This window comes from Corvus hawaiiensis, chromosome 2, assembly GCF_020740725.1.
Source record: "Corvus hawaiiensis isolate bCorHaw1 chromosome 2, bCorHaw1.pri.cur, whole genome shotgun sequence".
Taxonomy (NCBI): Eukaryota; Metazoa; Chordata; class Aves; order Passeriformes; family Corvidae; genus Corvus; species Corvus hawaiiensis.
The window spans coordinates 117,526,277-117,552,327 of NC_063214.1; the positions used below are offsets into that span (position 1 = coordinate 117,526,277).

The window sequence follows — 26,051 nt, forward strand, 5'->3', positions numbered from 1 at the left end:
AGCTGGCTCAGAGTGGAGGTGTTGCAGTACAAAGCACCATCCACACAAGGCAATACAAAAAGCAAGGTGAAAAACACCCTGCCCAGGAGCAGCAGGGGCAAGGAGCCTAAATGACCTCCTCTGGTCAGAAGGGGCAGAGTAAATAGGCAATCAAAAGTCTCCATGATGGAAAGGATAGGAAGATTTAAAAGTCCATAACTGGGGCAGAATAAAAGTCCACATTTCTCAAGTCAACTCTTTGCCCAGATATTAGGCAAACAGCAGGAAAGAAAAGTCCAGAGCACCACAAAAAGCAGAAAGGTGGTTTAAGGTGTACACTTCTACTTTCTTCCTTGTCTTCTACTAAATATAATATTAAGTCTTATTGTTTAATTATGGAACACAACAGTGGTTCTGGATAAGACACTCAATCAGGACTATGGTTTAATTTATTATCGTTTCTGTTGTCTTGCAAAATGATGTTGGCAAATTATTTTCTTCTCTGCACCACTATTTCACCTCCTAAATTTGGCTATTCTTGAATACTTAGATAAGAGAAATTTCCTGTCAAGGAAAAACTCCTGTGAGTTTTTACAGTGCCTGTATAATGGGACTTTGCACCACTATTTCACCTCCTAAATTTGGCTATTCTTGAATACTTAGATAAGAGAAATTTCCTGTCAAGGAAAAACTCCTGTGAGTTTTTACAGTGCCTGTATAATGGGACTTTGACCCTAACTTACCCCTCAAGGTGCTACTGAATTTGAAAATGGTCACTTACACATTTTGCAATGCCTGAATGAACCCACTGCTGCAGATGGAGCCTCATATTAATGCAGAAAAAGTAGGTTATTTTACCAAAGAAAGATTATTTGTAAACGAGGCAGAACCAGTCAGCTGATGTGACAGAACACGCCAATAGGGGGACAATAATGACTACACCGTGCAGGATTGGTTTCATGGTGTGTGAACACAAATTCAGCACCTGAATCTGCAGTACTGCCTGGAGCTTTGCTGTTGTTTCATGTTGTGGTCGTTTCTCACGACTTTCTGCATGAGTGAGACCCCAAAGTGCCTTTTGAAACAGGGACCTAATCACTATAAAGAAAAAAGCTTTAACTTATATATATATATGTATGTGCATATGTGTGTGTGTGTGTATGTGTGTGCACATGCATTCCCAACAGTACTAATTACGATTTTTTCCACATAATTTAGGAGATAAGGTGCCAAGTATGAAGGAGAGGGGGAGGCAGCTGGGTTGAAAGCAGAGGGATCTTTGTGTCCCATCAGAAAGCAGAGCTGGTGGCACTTCTTCTACAGCTTCACTCAGTTGCCTTGGTGGAGGCCTCCTACATAAAGGAGTCCAGTAGCACTTCAAAATACCACCATGGGAGACAGGAAGACGGTGAGGAAACAAATATGTAGAAAAGGTAACTGGAAACCAGATGAAAAAGCAATATAAAAACACAGTATGTCTGTGGTCTCCACTGTTTTTATTCCTCTTACAATCTGTGACATTAGGAAAACTGATTTATAGCTCGATCTGTTCATTATTAACAACAATAGACCAAATTCCTGGTCTTCAGAAGAAGCTACCACCTCTATAAATGAAGCTACTGTGAAGTATCTCCTTTTTTCCTCACTTTGGAGTTCATTTGTCTCTGATAAATAGCTGTTGATGCAAGGTAACAAATGCTCTATTCTTTCACACCTTTCCTACATCACAGGGTAGGTGAAGGAAGAGGGGCAGGTGATAGGGATTAGGGAGTGCAGCAGGTCAGTGCGATCACTTCAGGTGACAGAAAGGGTATTTCCAGCTATGGACCAATAACAAGAGATGAAAAGGGGATTTCTGACATTGTGGATACCATTTCAAATCACTTGCATTTATTAAAAAAAAAAATCAACCACACAAAATTCAAGAGACCTTGAGGTGTGCCAAGGACTTATTCACTGTGTGACTGCAACCAAGTTCATTCCCTTCCAGACACTTCTGTTTGCTTTGTCTTACCCATTTCATTTCTTTGGGGCAGGGAATATTTCCTTGTCTGTGTTTTCACAGAAATCAGAGCAAGAGCACTCCAGTCTTGAGTGATATCCCTTGCTGATATTTTAATAACAATATCTAAAGACCCATTTGGAGCAGATGGGCTCAAAGTCTTCCAATAAGCAAAGAAGTTAAATGCTGGTTTTGGTTAAGAGCACTTTGAATAAATGCAGGGCTCTGAACCCACAGACAGCTCGACAGAACCAATTTAACCACTGGTAGCCCCTCAGGTGAGAAATGTAATCTGCTCCCATAAAACAGTTGTAGCATTTCCTTCCACACAAAACTCTGCTGCCTACAGCAATTCCTCACCAGTCTGCACAAAACTCAGCTGACCTACAGATGCTGCTGAGCCTGGGGCCAGGGAGGCAGGAAAATGGTACTGAAGCAGTTGCATGGAAGAAAAACTGAGAGAAAAAAAACCCAGAAATGAACCATTCAAGCAAATAATTTTAAAAAATCATGAAAACACAAGTATGTTGGGAAATGCAACACACGTAGGGACCTCTCAGAAAATAAGCAGAGCAAGTTCTTTTTTTTTCAATTAAGCAAAAGAATAGCAACTACTTCAAAGGAGATACTTAAACAGAAGTTCAATGCACCCCATGTTTAATTATTTTATGTAGTTTCCAAGCTCACCTACTTTATTACCAATGCAAAAATGGTGGGATTTTCAACATTTAGTAGTTATGAGTATTACGTATTTTACCATTAGAGTCCATTCACAGGATTTTCTTTATTTGTGCCTCACAACTGATTCTTTAAAGTGTGTAATGTATACTCATTAAAAATGCTGGTTGACCAATGACCCCATATTCAGTAAAGGGGAGGGGGAAATGAAGATATTACAGACCAATTATCTATTTAGAACTAGCTTTCCCAATCTAGGTTTATCTCCACATTTTCAACTGATTTCCTTATACAGATCCCACTGCTTGCTCATCCCTAGACCCAAAGCAAATTCTGTGCCCATTTCACTTAATTCCTTCACATGTTTATTCATTCCAACACTAATTTTTTTGCACTTCTGACACTTTGCAAGATGTTTTCATTTTTTCAGGTGATGTGAATTGTGCCATTCATTCTGCTGACCTTTACAAAAGTGAGAAGAACCTTCATTTTTACAAGTCTCCCATTAACATTCAAAATGTCTGCACCAGGTTTCCTCTAGCCAGGTAAATGCTGCTGAGAAGATTGAATGGTCTACTTAATTTGCTGATTCCAGCAGAGTCATTCAGACTCACTTAAGGTACCCACATTTAAACCAAATGATTCATACAGTGACAGTGAAAACCAGAGGAATTCCTAATTATTAGCTAAAGTGTTAGTGGTAATGTAAAAAGATTGTAGATGGCGACAAGGAATTTTAGTTTGTTGGGTCAGCCTTTTTTGGGGGGGTTAAAGCATCATAGCAAACCACAGCTAATAATTTTGCTTTATTAGCTACTTCTGGTTTTCAGCTGCTGTAAGTTTTAGTTGTCAGCATCCTTCCTTGCCCCACAGATTGAGGCTGAGTAGGTTGGATACTCCTGACAGGAATTTATTTTTGGCTGCACTTTTGAAATAGCTGCTATATTCTTTCATTTTTGTTTGCTCTATTCTGAAGTCCTTTTCTGGTTCTTGAGTGTTTTTGAAATGCCCAGTTTTCTTAAAAGAGGTTACTTAAGTCTCCCTCACATCTAATGGGATGTGAAACCTGGAAAAAGAGAAATTGTTTCTATGCATTTTGCTGTATCTCTGAGAATATAAAATACTCTTCCATTTCTATAGCACTTTTTAAAGGCATCACAAAAAAGAGCACTCTTTACTGCAATATTAAATAAAATTACTGTTAAACAGAGAACTGACTTCACCCTCTCCTGAATTTATAAGGAGTAACTACAGCTAACTGCTCTTTCTCGATGTCACACCAATCAGTCTCTGGAGGATCAGAAAACCCTTTGGAGAATTATTTTTCTTTCCTGGAATGCTTCAAGCAAAGCTTCTGGGAGAAGGAGACAGACCGTAGTCTTAGGTGGCTTTCGAGTCTCACATCCACATCTCACCCAAACATCTGAGCTGGAAATTTGGCTGAAGTGGCTCACAAAAGCCACGTCAATAATCAAATAGAAATCCCTGGGCCAGTGCAAGGGGCCAGCTGGGGCTGTGTTTTGTGCCTTATGCATTAGATGCTCTAATGGTTCAGATATTCGTGAGGAGACTGTGTTTATGTCCTCACAGTCTTTTGAAGACACACAACAATTTTCTAGTCCTGGCCTGAGTCAGCTCCCAGGCAGAGGAGCACATTTATAGGCTGGTGTTGTATTCAAGCAAATAGTGGCAAGTGCAGGGACCCAGCAGCAGCCCTACATCCATGAAATCAAACCTACAGGCAGAAAAAGTCTCATTAATATGAAATCCTACCAGGAGGATTATGAAGACATCTGCAGTAAGACAGCTGTCACAATATTTACTTTACATATGACAGAAAAAAAAACCCCAAAACGTTTTAGACACTCTTAAATTGTAACATCTTAATTTGATAATAGCAATTTATATTAAACATGCTGATAGAAGTTTGAGAACAGAGTAATTTAGAAAGAATCAGGTTGCATCCAACATTACGATTTCAATAGAAATAAAATGTTATTTAACAAATCTAGAGTAAATCAAGTCAATTTATCACTGATGCCACATACTGTGAGTTTTCAGCAGAAAAAAAAAAATCATAATTTCTTGGGGAAAAACGGGATTTTATTAGATGCCTGAAGGGAACTCTCACTTCTCCAGCACAGCCAGTTCTGGTTTAGTTTGTGCTAAACTCGTGCATATATTTACAAAATAACACCACTGTCGAATACAGATACATTGAGGAGAAGGTTGGGGTGGGGGAAGTCCTGGAAATAAAGCACTCTAATTGAAATTGCTTTTGGCAGGAGATAGGCGGGAAGCTTAATAGTATAATATCTACCACACAAGTCCCATTTATTAAATTCCTTAAGTCTGGCAGGCAGGTCTCAGTCAGTTCAAAACATCAGCTGAGACACAGTCGGTTTGCTTCCTCTCAGCCTTGATGCAAAAACATCAAGACAAATAATTTTCTTGCAGAAGAATTATTGTATTGGTGTATCTATTACCCTCTGCTGGAAGAGAACATTACCACAGAATCAGCCTCTTCTGTTTGGACTCATCAGAAAACCAGGCAGAAATCATAATAAGCACGAGCCAAATAAGCCATGTAAAATTACAGTTGCAGAGGAGTTTATCATATATCGCTCCACTTTGCCTGAGGCTCAGGAAGTTTCAGGTTTTCTGCTCTGAAGTAACTTCTCAGGCAGGATATATAAGGGTCTATAAAAAATAGCACTTTTGAATATATATCTGTTACACACATTTTGAAAACCATGACAGAGGAACAAAGACAAAAAGAGGTGTTGGTTCCGAGTCAGCAGCAGGTATCTCCCATTTACTCATGATTTTTAACTTGTGTTTGGGGAAATGTCCTTCTGAGACAAACCAGCCCTTCCATCCACCCCCTGCTTTTCTACTTTCTAGAAGAAACTTCCACTGTCTTTTGTCATTACCAGTGTTATTTCCAGGTATCTGAAAGTTCAAATGGTCTCATGCCATGAGAGGTATTTTCTTCTTTCATCCCATCCTGAATAAGCATATCCTCTGTCTGGTCTATAATGTTCATTTTGGCTGAAGTTCTTCCTTCCTATCTCCCCCTTAAGCACAGACACGCTTTTTCTATGTTTCAGGTCTTAAAATCTGTCACTTAACAAAGAGCTGAGAACAGGAGAAAAGGAAAGAATAAAAGCTGGTTTGTTCCACTGTGGAAATCCTTCATATTCTGTTCTAAGAGGGTCTCCTACCTCAGTTATTTACCAATTCCAGATGTTTCCGCAAGAGGATTAATCCTGCCCCCCCACCCCCAATGAACTTAATTGTTCCATAGCATCCTGCAGGATATGGAGAGGGGAAAAAGAGGGTATTTTCTTCTTGACCCTGAGCTGCAAAACAATTTGTACCCTGAATTTGGAAACAGACGGTTTCTCCAATGCTCCCACAGTGTAAACATGAGCTATTCTCTGCCTTCAGACTGTCTCATTTCATTAAAGACATCAAACCGATTTTATTCAATGATATAACAGGAGCGAACTCCTAAACTGCCCACTCATGTTGGTTTCTATCCTAAATTTTCTCAACAGGCATTTGGGAGGTTTTTCATTTTCAGACATCTGTAATTTACTCTGTAAAGTGATAAAGTCACAAGTAAGACAAACAAAGCAGTGTATGAACAGCTTAAACCTGGCTGGTAGAGCTAGCTGGCAATACATAATGCATTTTTTCAGCAAGTAGACTGCAGAAATCTTGCTTCATTTACTTCAAGAATGCACTGTGAACTTATTGAATGTAGCGTATCTCTGGAGCCTGAATACACTTCAGATATAGCTTAATTACCCGTGCTGTTCACAGGCACAGCTCAGTTCAATAGAGCCTCATGAAAAAAACTCAGTGGTGAAATTTAAAACACTAAAGGAAGATGGAGTGTGCTCTGGTGATGGTATTTTTTTCTTGTAACACCCAAAGAGCATCATGTGCTGTGATGCTATAGAACATTCAGCACCAGGTTATGACTGAGGTAGTTGGGATACACTCAGTGTTTTTAAAAACCTAACATTACTCCTCTACCTACAATCTATAAAAACTCTTAGCTCATACCTACATTTTTGTGCTCCTTTAGCACACAGCTACCCTGTATCCCCTCATCAGGAATCACACAACCCATGGGGATCACCTGGATTCCAAAGGAATTCCCCTGCCACCACAAATTCAAGCTACCCATTTGCGGAGCACCTCGAAAGATCAGCCACACTTTGGAGACTAAAAGGTGAGGCTGTCATACACAATAGGGATGTAAGATCAGACTTTAACCTCTTCAGTACAGATTTTTCCTTTCAAAAGTTTCTACTTCCTAAATAAATAACCTGTAAGAAGCATATATGGGGTTATAGAACATGGCTTCTGGGAAAGCAGCTGCCCCACCAGCCCACTTTTGAGTTTCAATTCTCTCTCTCTCTCTCATCTGGTCTCCATTATTTCCAGGAATTTTTTTCAATGAATGCCGAACAGTAGGAGTTATTTACCATAATTTCTCATTAATTAAGTGCAGAACTATAATCAGTTAGAACCACTAAAGCACAGCATACTTGAGTTATTTTATGTTCTCTTCCCCAAAAAGGCCAATAAAAATAAAGAAATCAAGAGGCAGGACTGAAGAGTAATTAGTGATTTTGAGTTCCCAAAAGGAAAAAGCTTAAAGTCTGTTGTCAATATCTTTTCTCTGTAAATCAGGTTCTTAGAAAATCTCTCCAATTAGAAACATACATCCAGGTATAAACCCTCTTCTCTTCCAGATTTATAAATAAATATGCATAGCTAGATTTATATCTCTTTACCTTGCACTAGTAGAAACAGCTTTTAGAAACAATTAAATGATTAACTAATTAACATAACAGCTCACCATTAACAGAATTTTCAGTCTTACATTGAGAAGTAGCAGAGTGGAAAATTACCATTCTGTTGCCAGCAGAGCACCAGGAAGCTCTTCAGAAGCAGTGTGAAATGAAAAAATTCACTTTCTTACCCGAAGGGTGCTTTTTTTCCCTCTCATTATCACCCAAGTCAGTACTGCAGAAGAGATAAATGTCTAAGAAAGAGAATTACTTTATGGATTAACTACAAGCAACTTCCTCGACATATTGCCATTCTAAGCTGGATACCGGTTCTGATCTCACTGGGCAGGAGAAGGAGAAATGTCATTAAAACCAGAGAAATTGTCTCAGCACAAAGCAGAGAGAAGAGCATCCCTTCCTTGGCACCTACATCTGCCTCCCTGTGCTGGGTGATGGAGACCAGCTTCCCCCAAACTGGAGCAAGACATTTTGGTGGGGACTGTGGGCTATTTTTATTTGCCTTTTAATTTGGAGTCGTTATGTTTCACATTTTAAAGAAAACCCAAGAGTTTGTCTTTTTCTTGTTGAAATGCAAGTTAAAATACACAATTGCATGACACCAAGTTGCTGACATCATACACATCACATGATGTCACGCACGCTGTCAACACGGTGCCACATTTGTGCAAAAGTAAAAAACAGCCTTTTACAGAAACATCTCACATTTTCCCTGCCACATGGCTCTTCTCCTTTCCTTTTATACATATAACATGCATAATTTACTTTCCTGTGCAAATAAATCCCAGCCTTTATTCAACTCCTCTGGTTGCACCTATTTATAAAGGATTAATTCAAAGGCATACAAACTTTTTTTCACAATTTCCTGTTCAAGACCTCCCTGTAACACCTTCTAAATGACAGCAAATAACTTCCCAAATACCTGCTTTTAACCTTACACAAATTAAGCAGAAACAACACCACCCCACCACAAATTAAACGGAAACAACACCACCTCCACACCCCACATATGTTTATTTTTTCCTCGTGTAAGGCAAACCCATTCAGGCTGTGAGCTGTCAAACACGCTGCATTCCTTGGTTAAGAAAGGAAAAAAATAAAGATGCATTGCGTTTTGCCAGGATGGCAAAGTACTGTGCTTCTCACTGATTATAACACTGCAGTCCTAAATCCACTGTTACCACTCTTTTTAATATTTTATTCAGTATTTTATGATCAGCCAGTGATCAAAGGTGGAAATCCCTTACTCTTTTGCATAATCATATTCAGCTACATTTTTTCCATGGGGCTGGACCATTTTTGCAGGGAGTCCAGCAGAAGTTCCACTGGGAGATTCCCTATACTGGCATTTAAAGAGAGTTTTGTTTTCATTACGGCATTTAAATCACCCTTCTATTTCCTACTCTGATTGTTGGATCACACTCCAAAGGACATAACATGTGGCAGTAATATTTTGCAGCAAAATAGAAGAAAGAAGAAATTTGAGTCAATTCAAACAAATACATCCTCTAGCAAAAACCCAACAACTTTCTTCTTAGTTACACTTTTCCCCAATTGCCTGTAATTCCTTAGGGTTGGAAGACCTGTCCAAGCAAAAGCCATGGATTGCCATCACTGCTGGCTGGGTCGTCTTTGCTCTGCAGTCCTTAAAGGACATGGTGGATGGGGACCAATCTAGAAGTGATAAGCATTAAGGCTTAAAATCAAAAGATGTGGTGAGGTGATTTACTTAATTCAGTTGTGACTCTTTGGATTTTTGCACCCATAATGACACTCAGCCAATTAAAATGGGTCTCATACATTTATCTCTAGATAAAACGTTGTTAGCTCCGTTTTGCTCCACTGCAAAAAGCCCACTGCTAAGAAACCCTGAAATGCATTTCTCTGAGCTATCCTCTACATTAAATCAGGCACAGGCTTCTTGCTGAAAAAGAAGAACATGGGCGTATCATACTGTAAAAAATACTGATGTTATTTAAAAAAGTACTACAAAGGATAGCACCTTCGCAGCAGGATGCTCCTCATATAAATGAAATAACCCAAGGTCATTACTAACACATTCCTTCTTTCAGAAATCTCTCAAGCTCTATATATTGCATAACATCGTTTCTTAAATTTGAACAAGCTAAAACTCACCTGCCAACACCTCTGAATTCACAAGGATCATGAAGAGCCATTATCTATGATGTAGGAGATCTCTAGAGATGATGTATAGAGTTTTGAGATCCACTTCTGCTTTTGCTTGGTTTGACATACTACTCCTCCAGTGCTCCCCTGTTTTCTAAATTGATTAAATCAGCCTGACTGATGGCAAAAGGGTCGGGACAGCAACACAGACATTAGACAGACAGAATAAAATCCACCAAAGGAATATTTTGTGACACACCAAATACTGCTGACACTGAACACATACTGCATTGTGGTGTCAGTTAAAATTTCTTAAGTTGTACTTCTCAAAATTACACTTAGAATAGCCCTATTTCCAGCTGAAGAAAGAAGCTGGGTGCTACAAAAAGCCATTATAAGAATGATAAGAAGTGCAAGAAAAATTTATTGTTTAGAAAAGCAAGGCACCTCCTCAGACCTGAACTTACTGAATAGAAGCACTGGAAGGGCAGATTGTGAGGAAGGACAGCACTGCAGGGCCAGAATTTGTAGCCTTCCTTTACTGCAATTGATTCCATGACAGTCCCTGCTTTACTATGCTGCAAACATGGGTTTTCTCAATCTACTGAAGATCAAGACTGTACCCACACTGCAACCAGCACATCCCAGTGGAGCTGGGAGCCTCTGTTTCCCAGTCTTTTCAGCCAGGAATACAAGTGTTCATCCTCCAGTTCTAGTCAGCATTTACCTAAACTGCAGGAGATACAGGGAAAACCATCCAAAATCCTGTGTAACTCTATTCTCTCTCCAGGAGCTTGTAAGTAGCAACCTTCCTTCCACCACCCCAGGCACACTGACACTGTTTTAAATGGCATTGCTCTCACTGTTTTTCTAACCTGCCGTATGGATTTTACAGCCACCACCACTTCAGCTCTGTGTTTGGATTAACCCACAGGTTATTTCTCTGTGGTTTGTGTTCTACTCAGTCTCCTACCCCAGCTCCAGGAGGCAATTTTCTGGAAGAACAGAAACCACTGACAGCAGATCCTGCCAGAGACCAGATATCCAGGAGAAACCTCTGCATTTCGGGGGAAAACTCCTGGGGGAGAAGGCAGGAGCAGGACTGGAGCAATGCCCTGGAATACTGATGAAGACATGGTTTGAAGGAACAGGTTTCCAACAAAAACATGGCAATACAGGACTGGAAAGAACCCACATCCAGTCAAACTCAGCTGCGGGCACCACAGAACAACACATCGATGAGCAGCCCCACATCCCCCGCTTGCTGTGACACCTCGGATGGGAAATAAAGGGAGAAAATTCACAATCCATTTAGGAACCTCTCCCTGCGCTGAGGAGGGATCCCCCACACTCAGAACACATCTGGCAGATGTTTCCCAAACCTTTTAAGACTCCCATGGCAGGAGAAGATGAGAGGGCCCTAAATCAGCTGGGATAGCAGCATTCCCACACAAGCACCCTCTCTCTCAAGCCAGTAGGATTTTGACCTGGGTGTCATAACCTCCATTTGCCCCAAACATCCCACCAAAAATTCTGGGCTCCAAACATGACCAATGGGATGAGCATTTCAAAGAGCACATTGTGATACCTCCAGGGACATTCCAGTTCCCAATGATGGGATTTCTCTTTTCTTTCTCATCCAGACAAGAAGCCTCTCATTAGTGCCCAGAGATTTCAGGACTCAACTCCCATTCTCCAGCAGGCAACTGAACTTTTTCATGGCTTTTTTGTGAAGTTTCTCAAAATCTAGCATTTATTTCATGGGAAATTCTGTATTTTTCAACGAAGTTTTACTCTAAAAGGAACTTTCCCATGGAATAAAACCACTGAAATTTGTTTCTTTGAAAGAGAGTAGCTAGGAATTTTCAACTATTTTTTATAAATTCTTAACTTTAGTTCATATATACTGTTCTTATAATATTTAACAAATGGAAATATAGGAAATCGGTTATTCAGGAATTAAATATAACTACTCCCATTAATTCATAAAACATCTAAGTTTTATTCAGTTTTGAAAATCATTAATGACAGTAGCAATTCAATACACACTGAAGGCTTTGCTCTTCTTTCTGCTTAAAGTTTCTTTCTCTGTGCTGAAAGTTTCATCACATTTTTACTAACAGAACACATATAAAAAAATGAAATCAAATTTCAAGAAAAATATGCAGTTTCTTTTTGCACCATCTTATTCTTCTGAAACATTTTCCAAAATTGAATTTTTTTTTTTTTTTAATTATTTGTGAAATTGCTTGAAAAAGATACCACATGGGCATATTTCCACATAAAAAATTCATCAGATTTTTCTGACAAACTCTTTTCTGGCTAATTGCACTGGGATATTCATGAGGAGGGCCCCTAAAAACCTCACTGAATAGAATACAGAATCTGGTTTCCTCTGTACACTTCCTTTTGGGATCTTGAGTGCACATACTTGCCCAGTATGGACTTTTCCTTTCAAAATTAACCTGTTCTCCATTTCTCAGATAAACAGACCATTAAGAGACGTCTATTAGATTGCAGCAAGTGGTTGCTGTTGTTGAAAATACACATGCAGGAAAGTTGGTGCCCCACCACGTCCCTTTACGACAGTTTCAATTCCGGCTCTCATTTGTTACATCCAGGCTTTTGCTCCTGTGAATGCTGATCAAGCTTCTGCTGAGCCTGGGAAAGGGGCAGGAAGGTTTTCTACTGAAGTGTTTATTTGATTAGTTTTCTCCCTTTTTTCAACATCAGAACCAAGGTGAACAGAAGTTTGTGTTAATTCTCAATAAATTAGATTAAATAAAAATTTCCCCAAGTAGGGACAGTTTTGCCTGCAATAACTGCCTCAGTCACTTGTGCTTCTCTGCCTGCACTGGAATTTATGACAAAATAAAATCAGCCTTATAAGCACAATGACAAAGCAAGCAATAATTTCACCAAGGAAAGACTCACCACTCCAATAGCACTAATGTACAAGTGTTAAAAGGAAGATCCCAGAGCTTTCACAGAAATATATTTCACATCCATCTACTGTAAACATCAGACTCTTTACACTATGACAAATCAAAGTGCACAGGATGGTTATTCTTAGAACAAGCAGGTACAGAACATTCCTATCACAGATGATTACATAAAATAATAGACCTAAACCTGACATATAATCACATGAAATTATTTTTAAGATTTAAAAGTATTTTCTTGCAGACAGAGTTCATTTTCCTACTTTTCTGCTTCCTTACTTGGCATTAATTCATATTATTGAACCAACACACCTTGTCTGACTGGAGGCACATAACACCACTAAAGTCCAAACTTCCTAAATCCTCTCTGTCATTTAAGGGTTCCCGATGGTCTGAAGTGCATATTTGGAATGTCAGAAAATCAGACTGTCTGACACTGTCAGATTTTCTTTTGTCTCAGATTATTTGCCACAGAAGGCTCTCAGGGTCAGGTGCATTAGAAGTCTCCAGGACTGACCACCTGGCGTGGATTACCTGCTTCCAGGAATGAGGAAGTCATAGGGGAGTGAAGAGTGTAAAATCTCAACCTATAGGGCAGCAAAACCCCATGCATTTTATCGGGGTTACAAAGTAATAATCCAAAAAGGATCCTAATGGATGAAGTCGAGCCCATCCCACCTCCCTCCTGGTGGAACAGGTTGCCCAGAGAAGCTCTGGATGCCCCATCCCTGGAAGTGTTCAGGGCCAGGCTGGGTGGGGCTCAGAGCTACATGGGATAGTGGGTGGCACCCCTGCTGCTAACAGGCAGTTTGGAACAAGATGGTTTTTAATGTCCCTTCCACCACAAACCATTCCATGACACTTTACAAAGGCAGAACCTGTGTGAAGGAACACTTTAGTTGAAATTTAAAATCACACAGATTCCAGGTCTGGATCAAAACAGGATTTCTCCACTGCCTGAGGAGTGGCTGTGCTTCCATTAACCAGCAGTACAAAACCAAACCTCCCCCTGAACATCCTCCCAATGCGAGCTCATCTGAAAACGCTTCAAATCTTAGTAGTCTGTATCTAGGGAGAAAAGAGGAAGTAGCAAATAAAATAAAGCAATTATTAGTAAACCAGAGAAAACTCCTTTACTTTCATAGAAACTCCTTTATAAATTTCTTGACAGAACTTTTTGTTAGTTAACTGAGGAGCTTCCTACCTCTTTTTTTTTGGTGTTTTCATGTTTGTTTCTTGTGGTTTGGACTGTACAAAATAAAACTCTGCTCCCCCAACCAGTAAGGAATTAACAGCCACTGTAAACTGAATCATGACGTTTGTATTAGCTCATTCTTGTTATCAACTTGATATTCCCCCTACCTCCTCCCATTCTCCAGGTTTCTGAAGGAGGCCACTGTGTGGCAGCCCAGTACCAAAAACAGATGGCTGACAGGGTCAGCAGTGCCCAGTGAAAATTTATCGAGGCATTAAATACATAGGGAGCAAATATTCAACTCTTTTTGCTGCAGTCACAGATGGCAAGAGTGAAAGGGACTGGATTCCTTGGTCTGTTGCTGAAGGAGCATACTCCATGCAGATGTAGTCAAATACTGTGTTAAGGATCTTCTCTCAGTCACTTTTGCAGGGAAATGCTTTGCAGAATAACAGATCTAACAAAATTTCTTTGTGAAGTTTCAACTTAAGATTACCTTTTTCAGCATCATTCCACATAATTCATTATATGACTTTTATTTTAGAAAGGTGAGTAATATACCAGCTCTTACATAGTCATAAAATAACTTTTAGCATCTTCCACTACTCCCTATGAGAAGCACTGCAGCTGATATAATGGTGAGTTAAAAAAATATACAAGTCCACAAAACTCAAAACCCACCATTGTGAAGGAGACTCATGCAGGGAAAACAGAATATGAGTCAGACAGAATATTAGAATAATAGTTCAGTTAAAAGACCCCAAAGTGTACCTGTGTCTTCTCATTTCTGAAGCGTGAATGACAATTTCCCTTTAGAAAATTCTAAAATAAGTATCCAGAGAGCTCCAAATCTGGGTGCCCTCCTTCTACATCCTGGACAAACAAGCAAGTCCATGAAGATGTCTTTTTTTTTCTCATTACAAATATGTCCTGATGCGTGACTTCAGCCTCTTGAGCTGTGGCCTCATCCCACCTAGCAAGCGGAGTAGATCGACAGGTCTGATCACTGTTTGGATGGAGAGAGCCAAGGAAAACCTCGCCTTGTCCCACAGCTCTGGGGCTGATTCAGCGAATGGAACTTTCTCTTCTTAGTCAGCACTGAGTCACTGGTGGGGCTCAGTGCTATGGGACAAGGGATTTCCACTGAAATACAAACCAAGTTCCAGCTGAGCACTAAACACAGCTCTCTTCAGCCAGGACAATGAATGCAACAGCTTTATGTGTGTAAAAATTAATGAAGTCAAAGAGTCTTTTATTTCCTGCATCTAGAAACTAGATGACTTCATCTAATTATGAAACAGTAAAACCTTCACATCAGGCAGTGACACTGCTCTGTCTTCCCAGGGACTCAGTCTCCTTGTCTCTTCCACACACAGAGAATTAGAGCTCTAGTCTTACTCCTCCCACCCACATTTGCCTTACCAAACAGAGCCATATACAGGCTTTATATTCCACAACCACAGCTCCTCTTCGCTCCCTGCAAAATGGAGCTGGGAGCACTGGATATGCAGCCCCATGTAAACCCAGTTTTCCTCTAGAAAAGCCTACAGCCACAGTAACAGGGCAAGATGAGGGCAAGGGTAGGAAATGCTGCAGGATCTCCAGAGCTCACTCAGGAGTTAAATCCTTTCCTTCCTTACCACAGGTTTTTGTTCCTACAAAGAGTCTTCTGAGCAAGCACAGGGCAGAAAAGTGTCCATTTGCAAACTCTTGCAAGAGTTTGTCTCTGTTCCACAGCCCATGTGAAAAAAATATTTTTTTTCGTTGGTGTTTAGATTCCCAGACACTGGATAGTACATGGGACCCACAGGCCTTTGTCCATAATACCTACCAGGACAGGAGAAATTGCCTCAGCTCTTCTCTGGTGCCTGGGGCCAGACACTCTCCTTCTGCCCTTATTTCACTTAAGCCCTTCCATGTGCCATCCTCTGGAATATCCATTGAGAGTTCCTGAGGGGCTGAACCTTGGCCACGCTACCCCCTCAGCCCCAAACCCTTCTTTTCACCACCACTCTGTCCCTCCTGTGGTACCCATGCTGGCACCACAGCAGCTTGGCCGCTGGCCTTCAAAACACTGTCAGCTCTCTGGGGAAAGCAGAGCCCTCAGGCTGCTGAAAGTGCAGCCAGTGGTCAGGGCTCTGTCACCTGGTACCAAAAACTCATGTTAAATCCAGAGCAGACACCCAATTCCTTAAGTCTTCCAGCTATTGGCACCATGGGATCAAGCCCACAATCAGAACGTTGTTTTAAAAGAATAAACTCCCCAGGGAAATGCACAGGACCCACAGCTATCTCATTGAATATGCAGAGTTGAAGAGGTACACATGTTCTCACCATATCTGGCTTTGGCTTCTTTTGCTTTCTCTGGTGTCTCATTTCCACAAGCCTTTCCCTGCAAGGTAGAAAATTATCCCAATAGTCTGCTCATTCCAGTGCTGGCTTTAGGTGGACAGATAACAATACAAAAATCCTTAAGGAGAATTTTAGGTCATCCATAGGCCCCATTTTAGAGGTCTGGTACAGCTGCCTAACTGTGTGTTAGATTGTCATACATTTACATACATTTACAAAGTACATGTGGCTTTCTCACCAATGCAGCTAGAAAAGCATGCTCACTAATCTCCAATTTTAACTCAGCAAAACCTTTTCTTTTTTTCCATAGGAAAATGCCAGTTCCCGAAAAATATGCATATATATTCTGCAGGAACAGATTGATTGAATCAAATCTCCTAACAGTGAGCAAACACACTTCCTAGGGAAACCTGGCTGGTTTCCTGCTAGCTCCTGGACTCCCTGGGAGCCTCCCTGGTGAGCAGCATGTCTGGGCTCACAGGCTCCCTGCTGCAATCATCATGGGGACCTCTGTCCTTTCCTGTTTAAAAATAAAAATCTTTCTTTTATTAATTATATGAAATTTCATATTCCTGTTCTGTGGGAAGTGAAAAATTCCAAGATACATAGTTTTAATACAGAAAGGATGTGAGGGTGGTGATAAACTTGCCCATTTCTCCCTCTACAGGAATTTGAGGTTCTGATGAGCCCTTCTTACACATCATTGCTTATTCCATTGCCCACCTCTGGCTGGGTAAAGACAACTGGTGGAAATCCAAACCTGACAAATTAAGATTTGAAAAAAAATTAAACTAACCAACTGCTATGAGTTTAACAACAGGAGCCTACGCTCCCCAGAGACCGACCATAGCAAGCAGCTGGCAATAAAACCTGATTGCATGTGGAAGTGGTTAGGAAAAAAAACCAAAACAATAATACAACTTTGGCACGCAAACTCAAACTTCTAATCTCACCCAGGCCTTGGGAAAAAAAAATAATCAAGTAGCAGAAAGAACTACTCAATTTTAAAGCAGCACTTTCTGACCGTGAATCTCAGAAAGTTTAATGTAGTTAAAAGTTTTACAAATAGAAAAACACACATAAAAAGTAAAAAATAAGGAAGATGAGCAGGCCAGTGTTAGGTGAGCAGAGCATGTTTCACAGCCACAGCTCAGCACCCAACCTTCAAGAATTTATCAAGGTGAGTTAAAGACTCAGTTTCTCAGTGCATAAACCTTGTGGTCTTCAAAATTGCTGCCAGTGAGCCCTGGACTGCTCCGCTCCCGCTGCCAACAGGTGAAGGTGGCAGCATTTCCAAACAGCAAGTTTTTCAGCTGGGCTGATACCAACATGATCATCTTCTCCCTCCTAAAATCCACTTACATGAAGTCTTCCTCTTTAGGGACATCCTCTGTGGCTGGTATTTGCATCCCTCTGGGTGAGGGTGCAACCAAGAAATATATTATTGATCTTATGGTAGCCTGTGTTCCAACAACACATTTCCTCCATGAGGAAATGACAGAGCCTTGTCTTTGCCCATCCCAGAGAACAGTCAAAAAGCCCAGAGACATCTGCCCAGGATCCTGAGGGAGCATTTTAGCTGCAAGCATTGTAACATCTAGGCCAGCATGAGATAATGTTTTGGCTATCTGCTTGAGGTAATTTGCACGACGAGCATATGATCCTTTTGTGGCTGGTGTTAACATTTCAGATTAGGGCTGTAAAGGGTGTTGAGAGAAATGAAGTAGACATCTGGTCATACTGTTGGAATTTATGTGGGAAGAAAGAGAAGTATCTGCAAACCACCAAGAAACAAGATTTAGACTCAGAAAAGGGGAAAAAATTGTAGTTTGGCTGACCAGGATGGCAGGTAAGAGGAGGCTGCTCCTCTTGCTGCATTTTCCTCCACGCACTACACTGCTGCTAGGCAGTGTAAGTGCAAGGAGCATTTCCATGTTGAAAGATACAGAGGGATTCTCTAAACCACTCGTGCAAAGAACAGTGTGATTAGATTTTCTGTGGCAGAAAACAGACTTCCAGAACAGATTAAAACAGCTCTTAAAAAACCACAAAGCTCTGCCTTGACACAGCCTTGCTACAAGTATGACACATCCACCCCTCCTTGCAGCAAAGGCATTGGGGTAGGTGTTCAAGAAAAACTTGGTATCAAAGACGAGCAAATTAATTTCTATCCTGATTTTTTTCTGCATTTTGAGGCATCACTTTTTGGTGTTTTTGCTTCCATTTCTTTGATGCAATAGCTGGGAAACCTATGGGAGGAGAACCCAGGTTATCTTGGAACCAAGTCAGCATCCAAGCCATCAGATCATAGCATCTTTCTGCACATAAAGGGCAGTTACAGGCACCAGAAATATCCCATATTTTTAAAAAATCAGAGAAGAAACTTAACATTTATTACTTCTTTTGATAGAATTTTTTTATTTGTTAGTAACAGATTTTTGAAGGGAGGAAAATTTAGCTGATTACAATGAAAGCATTCTCTTTTTTTTTAAATAATTCTCAGTTTATTTAAAAGCTCGGAGTTAACACTGCTCAGAAAACTGGCAGCTCCAGCAACTAAGGCATTCTCCAAATCTAGATATTTATTATAAATGTTATTTGCTGTTTTAAAAGGAAAATATCTTCCAGTAGAGGACATGATGCCTCTTAACGGGAAGGAGGAGTTTCCCCATAGTCTTAAAAAAAAAATCTTACTTTTTAAGTTGGTAGTGCTACACATATTTGAGGCAGAGCAAATATACTCAGTTTATAAAGACCTGTGTTTTGAATGATGCATTATTTTCATGTGTGAGAAAACATCTCCAAACTTTGGGAGTCACAGATCCAAATCCTTATTTTTAAAGTTAATACCTGATATAGCCACCTTTCTCACAAAATGGACTTGCAGATTAGATAGGCACTACTGATAATTCTCAGTTAGAGAAAGGAACTGAACCTAAAATTTCTAGAACTTAGAGAGCTCTTAGAGTGTTTTCAGAATTGAATGATCAGCTCAAACAGAAGCAGTCAGGACCCATGCACTCATAAAGCCCAGTCAAACTGAAGACCAAAATGAAAAAAAATAGGCTTGTCTTGCACTTTCAAGTGAAATTCCAATGTCCCCAATGCTGAAAGTGAGTGCTTGCAAAACTGAATATAGGAATCCTTTGCACCTTCATATTTTATGTTCCTGAGTGTGGAGCAGATGGGTTTTGCAGATTTAAATCTTTGGGGTTTGACTGCTTGAGGTGCACTTAAATACTTCTCACTGCTACTATTATAATGAACATATTTCACCAGTTAATAAGGTAGCAAACTTTGAAATGCAGGCATATGGGCAGCGTGGGAATTCAAGCGAACTCGTGTTTCTGTGGGATGGAACAGCCTTGTGCCATCAAAGGTGAAAATTGTTAATGGCTGGAAGTCCAACATCTGCTACACCACCTTTACACGGTTTCATGTGAAAACAAAATCCATATGAAATGCTGGTAGGAAGCAGGGCCTCGTGAGCTCTCTTCAGGCTCACAGGATGCCCTGACCATCCTTGCCTGGCACATGCCCAGCCTCCAATTTCACCTGTCACATGAAGCAGGGCTGCGTAGCACTTCAGTAAAATACCAACCTTATACTTTTTCTGCTTTTAAACTACATCATTATTTAATATTTTCGGGAGATAATATTTTTTAAATTAATATTGATTTCTATTTTACACTTTTTCCTGTAACACTAGAAAGTTTCAAAAATGAGACTGTTGCAGAGACTGGTTTTGCCTTACCACCGCTTGCTTTATCACCATTCTGCTACATAAAAGACACTTCTTAAGAAAAAATTAGGCTGGTTTTAATTTTATCAGTGTTCACCCTGAAAACAATACTCAAAAACTTCAACAACAAGCAGAAACTGAAGATCCCTCCCACCCTGAAAAATTGGTATTTGATTTGCAACAATTTTTCTTCCAAGACTCCTAAACTTTTTAATACAAAAAACAAACATTACAAACCCATTCTCCTTGTTAGAAAGGATCCTGCCCCACATCCCTTCATATTTTAGGAATAGAAGTTGTTGAAACTTGCACATTCTGGTGCCCTAATGAGGCTTAAGGCAGAGGTCATTCCTCCAGCTAAGGTTGATTAGGGTGTGTAGGTACTTGCACAGATGAGTTGTTTGAAATTCTGTGATTTTTTAACAGCTATGATTAGAAACACTGGCACAGTTGAGTGAATCAGTGCAGCCACACCAGTGCTGGACAGTGGTACAAATGTGCCTCCCTCCCTTAAGGAAGAAGAAACCATGCATATGTTACTCTGCTGGTTAAAAAAAGAGAATTACCATATCCCTAACTAATTAAAAAAAATGCAAAGGCCAAGCCCTGGGAGAGAGTTGTGGTAACTGAGTTAACTGGCATTTCCATGGATAAATTTCATCTTGAGAGTGTGTTTAAATGAATGTGGGTGTTGGTCACCTGACTCAGTACAGACTCCTCATGAGCTATTTTACAAATTACTGAGAGAAACAGGTACCTCCAGGACACAACTTCTTCATCCTGAGGAGGAAAGATAAAGCATGTCACATGTGATTTACATGTAAATCACACCCAGCAATGCCTGCTCCCTCCACTGACTCTAACTGGAGCCCAAGAGAGCAGGTCTGATAAAGATACCTTCTTCAAATGTCTGTAGACATGAAGAGCATGCAAGATGATTCCTGCTCTAGCTAAGGCTCCAGGAGACCAAAACAACAACAAGTGCTGGTTTAGAACAGAAATATCCCACTTTAGGGCAAGAGCTGCACCAATAATCAATGGAAGCAGAGGTACCACTCACTACATGCATGGGCTTCACAGCTCCAGCTGCTCCACAAGCAATCCCAAAGGCTTTTGGCTAGACGGCCTGCGTGGCTAAAGGTTGGATGATTCCTAGTGGATAAACCACATCCTGTCACTGGTCAGGAGGAAACCTGAGGACTTCCAAGTCCCTTGGGGACAAATTACTCAGAGAAAGATCTATAAGGGTTTTAGTAGTAGCAGTAGTAGTATTAGTAGTAGTATTCAAAATACAAGTGCCTTAAATAGCATGACCAGGAAGGGTGGATTCAGGGAGTTGACATCTGACAGATGTTGGTAGTTAGGAAAAACTCTGGAACCCAGCCCAAAGACTCACTGACTGAAATAGACTTGACGCCCAGATCTAACCAGGGAAACAAATGCCCAGATCCCTCCATCCTCTGGTGCCTGGGTGCCAGATGTGTCAGCGTCTAGTCCACACAGAAAGGCCACAAAGTACTTCCTCGCTGTTACAAACAAAACCCAGTCCTGGCATGTGCCATTTAATAAATGTGCCTTTCAGTGCTTAATGTTGTGGTTCCCAAACCAGCCCAAGCAGCAGGAAAGGAGGATTAGTGTCTTTCCAGAGAGGATGCAGCAGTGAGTCATGATCTCAGCACTGCTGTGAGTCACTTCAGCAGTGCTGCTGAATGGCTCAGCTATGAACATAAAGTGACAAAACATTCCCTTTGCGCTAGAGATCACGGGCAAATCCCCAGATCCAGACGGGGAGATGTCTGTGATCCAGCCCTGTATCCAGATAAGAACTTCCCCTCTGCTTCTGCTCATTTTCATGATTACAGGAAGCAGAGAGGAGCTGATACATGAGGCAACTGGATTGTAGCTGTGTTTGCAACTCTGCCCCATCACCCACTGGAGAAATGAGCTGCACCAGAGTCCTGACTTTTCACTTACTGTGTAGGTGCTGCTTCTCAAGAGCCTGTGGCAGTCCTTGACAGTCATCCCTGCACCTCACTGGGAGGAGCACAGTGTCTGTGGCGTGGAGCAGGACAACTTCCCCAAGGCACAGGGTCACAGGGAACGGGCAGGGGATTTTCCTTGCATTCCAGTGGGCAGAAAAAAACATCCTCATTGGGACAAATCTCTAATAAATATCTCTTTTCCTAATCTAGGCCCAAACATTATGCCTGGATTTGAGTCAACATCTTTCCAATAGACAAGTGACTTCCCTGATCAGAGGTTGGACCTTCACTGGAAAGCCTTCACGTTTTCTGGTAGCAATGTCACATAACTTAAGCCCTCAGCTTAAGCTCAGCTCAGCTCATAAAATGATCCCAGAAAAAGGTGATTCTAAAGACATTGCCTGCTGAGCCAACGAGATTATTCACCCCCAGCCCTTCTTCTCATGTGCATCAGAGTGAAGCGAAACTAGGTAGATAAACCTAGAGGTTTCCAGGTAATGAATCCTATAGGCAAATCTAAGCCCTTGCAACAAGACACCTCTGTTGTTTCTGAGAGGATTTTGCATATAGACAAAGCAGCAGCTAGCAGCTTAAAGAAATCACAGCAGTTCGTGGCAGGATATAATAGAATACCTGGCATTTAGATGGAGACCAAAAAAACCTTTCATTATATAAAAACTCCAGACCACAAATGCTACTTCACACTTTCAGATTACATATTTTAGTGAGTGAATAAAACTGAGCAGGCAACAAACCATTCTCATTAGTGAGAGACTTACCTGGATGCATTACCCAGTTACTTCTGGATGACTGCAATTTGAGAGTTGCTTCACTGCATCTCAAGTTCGAATTCTCTTGGAAAAGGAAGGAAAAGCTTGCATGAAAGAAAAAAAACATATCTAGAAAACAAAGGTTTGAATTCAGATTGTGCATGAGTTGCATTTTCCAGCTGTTTCTGTCAGTACTTTGCTGCCAGAAAGCCGTAACTCTTTGTCTCCACTTCTGAAAGTCTTATATAATAGAGAGTTTATGGAAAAGACAAAGGAAAGAGCTGCTAAAACCTTTTCTTTACTATTTAATTTTCAGCAAGGTACATAATAGTTCAAAGAAAGTGGTATCCAAGCAACAGGTTTGAAAGGGGCAAAGACTGTTCAGTCAATTAACATAGCCTGAACATGCTGTGAACTGGCATAATTGCCTTTGATGAAAACCACACTTTTTATAGTTATATATAATCACAGAATATCCAAAAGATATATTAATAATGAAGAAAACCATCTCTTGGAGTATTCCTGTCACATGCAGCTCACAGTCCTATACATTTTCTCCTCTAGCCAGAACATCATATCTCACAGGAACTAAAAGCTGACACCTTAAAACAATATATTATTTTGATTTTCAGTTAACTATAGCCAGAAAAGTGAGATTTCTTCAAAACATACTTATATATATCTGCATTCAAAACATACTTAATGTCAAATCTCCCTCTCTGAAGGGACTAAAAATAATCTTCCACTGTTTTATTCCCTTAGCTCCATTGAACTATCATGGCTGAAAGATTATGGGTAGGATTCTACACAGGCATTCTTAAAGAAATAATAAATAACATAGCACCATAGAGAATCTTTTGATCAGAAGAATATATGTCAACCATGGCCTAAGTGTTCCCCTGTGATAGCTGAGTCAAGGTTACAGGTGATGATTCACAAGCCAGAAAGAGCATAGCTTGACTTTCAGAGTTTCCATGGTTGGCAGATAGATACTCTCTATTCCTGCAATGAACACAGCTGATGCAAAGACAGCAAATGGATAATCTTAGAATGCTGTATCTGCAGAACTGGGCAGCAGTCCTGGAAATATTCATATTTAACAAGTACAGTGCTGTTCAGACATGTAATATGGTGTGTGTGTGCTTGGAGCGTTAGGCTTTGGTTCAAGAGCCAGAACTGCACCTTATGATGTGACAACGCTCCCTCAAAACTGCCACAGACCGGGCTGTTTCCCGCACAGATTTAAAAATGAAAAGAATTCTCCCAAAGCAATGTATCTGGCAGTGTAGAAATGAGAAGACAGGTTACCAGGCAGCAAAAGAGCATCAGCAAGGAGATACAGCCATCAACCTTCCCTCCCTGATCCAGAGCTGCTCTGGCAGAACCTAAGCCATCCCTGTGGCAAACCAACTACTTGGGCGCAGTTGATGAAAGCACAGAGAGGAAGGAAGGCATATGGCATCTGTCTGGTTCTTAGCAGAACTTTTTGTCTCAAATCTCTTCCTGTTTGCACTCCCCTGTGCCAGAGAGATCCTGGGTACAAGGATGGGGAGACTCTTCTCTGTTGTTCCCAGCTTGCAGACCAGCCCCTCCCTCTCAATATTCCACCACTTGGTGCCAAGGGATCCTATACAACTCCATGCTGGTTTCACCAATCCCTTATGAAGGGGGCAGTTGAAAAATCGCCTTTTGTCTCAAATAGGAGACAAAATTTTGTCTTTTCTGTCATGCATCAATGTGCAAAGTATAAGGCATGAATTACACTTGGAGATGAATACAGAGAAATTAACTGATTGTGGGCCAGCCTCACGGCTACCAGGTTTGGCTCCAAGGTGATGTCTGTTCTCCACTCAGCTGTTTCAAGTCAACCTAAGCCTTGGGATAATTCATGGTAATCAATTTGTGTGGCAAGCCACTTTTTTTTGGAAGAAGCTTTCCAGAAAAGGCTCTTTAATGTGGTATAAGGTCTTTCCAATAACTGTCAAATCTGATACCACTTGATATAAAGAAGAAAACACCTTAAAATGTTCCCCATGTAAAAACTCTGTGACAGTTTTGATCATTGTTGAGTAAAGAAGTTTTCAAAATGCAAATTCACAAATGGAAGATCCAGCAAATCTGGCATCAGCTCGACTGCAAAAAAACAAAGCAAACTTCTTTTCTGGCAGGGAAGGTAGACAAGGAAATGTTGCATTACTTGTGGAATGTACATTAACACCAACCTCCCAAGGCATACCAAATACCCCTTAGACACATGTATCTGTAAGAAGAGGGATGATGGTTCTTGATAGGGATGAACACAATGTTCAAAACAAAGCTGGGGGCAATAGTGACTGTGCAGAAGGTGAGTGCAAAGTGCACATCAGCAACAGAGTCTGAGGAGAGGGACCCGTTGGTCAGAACTCACATAAATAAAACTATAAAGGAATCATAAGCTAATTTCACATGTGGTACCAAAAGTGGCAAGAACGAGGAAAGTGTTATCAGCTAATAGATTCATTTTTGCAGCGATCAGCTAAGACACACTCTCTAAAAATGCCACAGAAAACCTATCATTATTGTAGACTTCTGTGCTCATACCCCTTGAAGCATAAGGGACTGAACACTCTGATGAGAGCTCAGGTCTCAACAATTACCTTGAGGGTACAACTCAAGTTGTTAAACCCTTCTTCTAAAAGCCAGTCTGAAAAATGTTAATATAACTCTTTAGTCTCTCCTGTACACTCAATGGCTGATACACTGCATATCTTAAATATAGTCTTGCCACCAAGATGTGCATTGGTAACTGATTTCAGACCAATTTTCCTTTTGTTTATTACAAAGTGGTTTTAAATTAGAACTCCTGCTTTGAGACTGTGTACTTTGTTGAATCTAAAATTTCATGATTTAAAGTACAATTCTGAAAGCAGATACAAAGTAGTACACAAATGGAAGCCTCAAAACTAAATGTAAACCAAGCCAATACCAATAAGTAGTTGGCAGGTGCTGCTTGAGCTTGCCACCTACACACAAAATTTGACAGAGAATGAAAGACAAGTACTGTACTTGTGTTCCACCTCAAGCCCTCTGAATTAACTGTTGGGACTAACATTTGGAAACATATTTCTGCAAAAATACAGTACAATGAAGTATTTGAACTTCACTCAGCTGAAGTGGCACACCAAACTCACTGTACTAAGACATGGAGGTTGTAGCAAAGGATTTCTTGTGCAGCTGGGATGTAGATGATACCAATTCCATTCTCTTCTGCATTTTAAATATCCTACTTGAATGCACAAGCACCTCTATCCTTGAAACGGAGAGATCCCATCCTTAAAACCTGTGGCTTGGAGTGTTGTGAAATAAAGATATACAATGTAACATACAGCTGTGAAAACTGCGGCGCCTGACTCAGAACAGGATTTTATGTGGATTCACAAGCTGACCTTCCATAGTCATCCTCCCAACAGATTCTCT

The 26,051-nt window shown here is 40.6% G+C and overlaps 1 long non-coding RNA gene across 4 annotated transcripts in view; it reads right to left on the bottom strand.

Moving 5' to 3' along the window:
• LOC125318965 overlaps positions 1–26,051 on the bottom strand; it is a 126,093-nt gene that overhangs the window by 98,508 nt on the left and 1,534 nt on the right. For all 4 annotated transcript variants that reach the window (XR_007200552.1, XR_007200550.1, XR_007200549.1 and 1 more), the window contains exon 2: positions 22,605–22,699. This is a non-coding gene — a long non-coding RNA (uncharacterized LOC125318965). The remainder of the gene's footprint in view (positions 1–22,604; positions 22,700–26,051) is intronic.